The sequence below is a fragment of the Lolium perenne genome, chromosome 2 (assembly GCF_019359855.2).
Source record: "Lolium perenne isolate Kyuss_39 chromosome 2, Kyuss_2.0, whole genome shotgun sequence".
In the NCBI taxonomy this organism is placed as follows: domain Eukaryota; kingdom Viridiplantae; phylum Streptophyta; class Magnoliopsida; order Poales; family Poaceae; genus Lolium; species Lolium perenne.
This window is the reverse complement of record NC_067245.2, coordinates 193,615,975-193,621,260: the sequence shown is the minus strand read 5'-3', so window position 1 is coordinate 193,621,260 and position 5,286 is coordinate 193,615,975.

The following is a 5,286-nucleotide window of genomic DNA, read 5'->3' as shown; positions in this document are numbered from 1 at the left end:
CAAATTTAGGCGAGGGTCGATATTTTGCTTGTCCGATCTTTCTTGTCACTGTCCTCCATAGCAGTAACAGTTACCGGGTTTGTTTTTTAAAACGGGATTGCCGGTTTTATGACGTGTGTACTTCTGTCGAAATAGGGAGCGTTCTCGGCACTAGCACATACAGTTCGAAGTGTTCGAGTTCTTAATAGAGCCGAAGTCCCCACTAGGAGTTGGTTTATTTGCAACTGTTTGGCTATTTGTGGGCTCTTGCCGAAACTATTCTTTAATATATAAGAGGATTATTAGTGCACTCTATTTGACCTCACTAGTTAGTAGTTGCGAATGATTAACAAAGATAAGAGAAAATTTGACACCAACAACCTTAACGTATCTGTCTACATTGCCTTAGTAAGATTGGGGGTGGGGGGATTATCCTGAATCCTGGAGAATCCTCGGTAGTCCATCTACTTCTCCCGGTTTGAACGGGATAATCTCGAGATATCCCCGTAAATCCCCTGGTCTTTGCCTAGATCAAAAAAAAAATTCTCTCATACTAGTGTATTTGTGGGAAAGAGTATTTGAGCGGATGGTACGAAATTGGGTAAACACCAAATCCTCTCGTAATTCCAAAATTCTTGTAGTGAAAATACAAGAGAAATAAACAAGGTCTAATGAATTTTGGACGCATTAAATTAGCGTAGCCATTAGAGTATATATCTATGAAGAGAGAATTTCTTATTTGACACTGCTATCAAATATGATTCCTTATTTGGCCCTGAATTTTTTTCACTTCCCTATTTGACATTAGATGTATGACACTCTAGTTCAAACGGTGTTAACTAAGAACGTATAAAGACGCTTTGGCCCCTAGCACATAATGTGAAGCAGAGAATTCAAAAAAAAATCTACTTCATGGAATCATGGTTTGGCCTGTACATACTTAACGTTCACAGGGTATTAAGGAAGCCAACTCCCGCTGATCTATTACCTGGAGGCCGGTTTAGAGCAAGTACAATAAGGCTGACTCAGCAGGCTATAAGAATTAAAATAGTATTGTTTTACTTAGGTGGATGAGAGAGAATTGGAGAGAGAAGAGAGATGGGCTCTAATGCAAGAGTCAGCTCTTGCACGTGGTTCTAGGCACTTTGTGAGTATGTGTGGTGGGCCTTTTACACATAAAGTTATCAATCCTTAAAGCCAACTATTATACAAGCTAGCTATAAGCTGACTATAGCTGGCCTTATAGCCTGCATCCGGTTGCACTATTGGAATTGCTCTAGGGTATTGGAGAAGATTCGTTTAAAGCGCTAGCTAGCAGCCTAGCACAGCGGTCCAGTTACGTACATCGTGTCGCCGCCGTCTGACTTGTTTCGGCCGTGTACGCAGGGGACGACGAGCCGATCGAGCCTTCAGGCACAGGTCGTCGCAGTGCGGAAACCTACAAGAGCATCGTCGACGCGTCTGGGCTGCCCTCCGAATCGTTCTCTCCCGCCGGTGTGCCTTGGCTAGTTGGCCAGCTGCCCGCCGCTGCAGCCCCACCTTGACAGCTACAGAAGGGGTATTTTGGTTCACCTGAGGAAAAACTAACGGAACAATTTAACAGGACACACGGTAGTGTCATATAAGGTATCAAAATTTACACCAAGTGTCAAATAAGGAGTCAAAAAAATTGAGGGTTAGATAAGGAATCATATTTAGTAGTAGTGTTAAATAAGGAATTCTCTCATGTATGAAACCATGTCTGGATGTCAAATAGATGGGCTGGTTAGTCTAATGGCCAGTTTGAACATATATCATCCTCGGAGCCACCATACAGCAGTCTACGCCGACAGTTCAGCTACAGCTTGAAGCTGCTGCTTCGTCTCTGCATGCCGCTGGGGAACAGGACGCCACGCGAGGTTTCCAATTCGGCCCGTCTCCAGGGCGTGCAGGCCGCGCCCAGGTCTGCTGAGCTGAGCCTCGAGCGGAAAAGCCTATACACCGCCCGCTGTGCCGCCGAAGCATTCGTACTGCACACCCCGTTTGTGCCGAGCAGGCATTTGGGCCTGGCCCATTACGGGCATTCACGTTTTTTCGATTTTCTTGCTGGTTTTCTTGGTCTTTGGTTTCTTTCTATGTTTTCTGTCTCGTGTTTCTGATTTTCTCAGGTTTTCTGTTAACAGTTCTAGTTTACCTGATCTATCATATAAAAATTGTTGGGTTTAAAAATGTTTACATTAAAAAATTAAATATTTTTCAGAATGTTCAGATTTAAAAAATGTTCAAAATTTGGAAAGTGTTTGAATTTTAAATGTTTAGAATTAAAAAATGTTAGAATTTTGAAAAAAAATCATATTTTTGAAAATTGTCTAGGTTTTTTTAATGTAATCATTTTTAAAACGATCTTATTTTTTAAAAACATTCACGTTTCGCAAAAAATATTTTGAAAGACGCAAAAAGAAACCGAAGGTAAAAACTGAACAAGTAAAAGCAAAAAAAAAAAAAGAAGCACTACCTGGTGGGCCGCGACCCAATTCAAAGCTACAGGGTGTGTGGCATTCCTGTTCTGAGCCACTTTAAGCGGTGTAAAGGAGCTCCCGCCTCAAGCGGCCTCTGCTTGTTGGCCCGTCATTGGATGGCGGGAGTTAGCCGACTCACAAGCGGGCGTTGTTGGGCCACCTGTTGTTGAACAACCTGCACAACTAGCTCGGATGATTGATGCGCACGAGAGTAGCTGCAGCTCGTTTGGTTGGAAGGGAACATGCTGCCAAGCACGAGGGTGGCAACCTATTCAGTGTTGCCTCGACCACATGAGGATGGGGTGCATAAGAAGGTGTTGCGGTTGGAGTGGCCGGGGATGCCATCTTCGACTTTTGGTCAGGGCAGGAGGCTGCTACACCGCATATGCCTCCTCATGTTGTTTCTCCGACTCTAACACCATCGCGGCGTAGCGACCGCAATGCAGTGTCAGAGGATGGAGCAGTAAGGATAGATGAGGACTCAATGTCTAAGGCGATGCGGCACAAGGCTCTGCATCATTCATGCAAGGAAAAACATCCTTGATGGGGCAGAAATTCTTCATGAAATGGTCGATAAATATAAAGCAATAAACTAGATGGGACGATATTGAAAATTAATCTTGAAAAGGCCTATCGTAAAGTTAAATGGTATTTTTTGAAAATTACTGCAAGGGAGTCAAATGGCATTTTCTTCAACAAACTCTGAGATGAGAGGATTCTTCGAATAATGGCATTCTTTAATTCATTGGTTTATATCCGAAGGTAGCATCTGCATTAAAGAAAATTATGATGTTGCTATTATTTCCAAACAAAAAAAAGAATTACGATAAGGTCGCCCATTATCGCCTATATTAATTAATATATTGGCTGATATGTTATTCGTTATGATTGAATGCCCGCAAACATAGATGGCCAGGTTGAATGGTTAATTATGCATCTTGTTGATGATGGACTATCTATTCTTCATACTGCAGAAGACAATTATCTTTATGGAACATGATCTTAATAAAACCAATAATCTGAATTAATTTTATCAGCATGTGCTAAAAATAAACTTCCACAAAAGTGGATTTGTTTTGCTTCGAGGAGGCCCAGGTGGAGGCCGCTCTCTATACCAAACTATATGGTTGTGAGCAAGGAAAATTTCCTATTTGGTATCTGGTAATCCCTATTAATTACAAGAGGCTCGCAAATGTTGAATGGAAACAAGTCGATGACCTCCGACAAAAAAACATTTAGTAGATGAAATATATAGAGGCTACTTCTCTTGGTAGAAGATTAGTTCTCATAAATTCGATAGTTAGTAATATGGTATTGTATATGATTTATTTCTTCCAGATGCCTAAAGGTGTCTTGCAAAGGTGGGATTTTTTCCGATCAAGATTCTTCTTGCAAGGGGATAGTGAGAAAAGAAATCAAATGAGAAATTGGATTGTTGTTTGTTGACCCAAAGATCAAGGGGTGGGAATTCATGACCTTGGAGTTAAAAGTACGGGGCTCCTCGGTAAATTTCCTTGTAAGCATAGTTTTAAAAACTGGACTATCAGTCCGGCTGGAAAAACCGGAACCGATGCGCTGCCCGGTTTTTTAAGTGGAGCCGGTCCAATTAGCAAAAAAAACATAAAAGTGTAGAGAAATATTTTATTTTTGGCAGGATTTGAATCTGCAACATGTCATAATGCTCAAAACAGCTCACCCGTGGCCCAATACTATTCTGCTAGGTTTGGTTATTGAAATATTTCAGAAGTAAAAAACAATATATAGGATTCCATGCTAATATTCCCAAGATTATCATAGTAATTTATTTAAAAAATTGACGCAACAGAACCGACTGTGCCATCGGTTGAACCCGTGAACCAGTCACCTCGCCGGTTCACTCACCGGTCCCGTTTTTTAAAACTATGATTTTAAGTTACTAACCAAAGATGGGGTTTGGAAAATTATTCTAAAAAGAAAGTGCATATGATCAAAAGCACTTTGTGAAAGGGTGAGATGTTGCCTACATAGCATAAATAGGCGTTTTAAAAAGAAATTACATTTTTGGCTTGTAACATTGTGGAATTAAACTAAGGTTTATTTTACAAGCACACAAAACCTAAATAAGTTAAGCTCAACTAAGTGAAACAAAAATAAATTAAGATACAAGATAGCACAAGATATGTATATATATCACAAGTGATAAAGTTATAAGTACTTCTGAAAGGACACGGATGCCGCCTAGAGGGGGTGAATAGGCGGTGATACGTCTCCAACATATCGATAATTTCTTATGTTCCATGCCACTTTATTGATGATACGCACATGTTTTATACATACTTTATGTCATATTTATGCATTTTCCGGCACTAACCTATTAACAAGATGTCGAAGAGCCAGTTGTTGTTTTCTGCTGTTTTTGGTTTCAGAAATCCTAGTAAGGAAATATTCTCGGAATTGGACGAAATCAACGCCCAGGGTCTTATTTTTCCACGAAGCTTCCAGAAGTCCGAAAGGGAAACGAAGTGGGGCGACGAGGCGGCGACACGCCAGGGCGGCGCGGCCCAGCCCCTGGCCGCGTGGCCCTGTTGTGTGGGCCCCTCGCGTCGCCCCTAAACCTACCCTTCTGCCTATAAGAAGCCTTCGTCGATAATAACTCCAGTACCGAGAGCCACGATACGGAAAACCTTCCAGAGACGCCGCCGCCGCCAATCCCATCTCGGGGGATTCAGGAGATCACCTCCGGCACCCTGCCGGAGAGGGGAATCATCTCCCGGAGGACTCTTCACCGCCATGGTCGCCTCCGGAGTGATGTGTGAGTAGTTCACCCCTG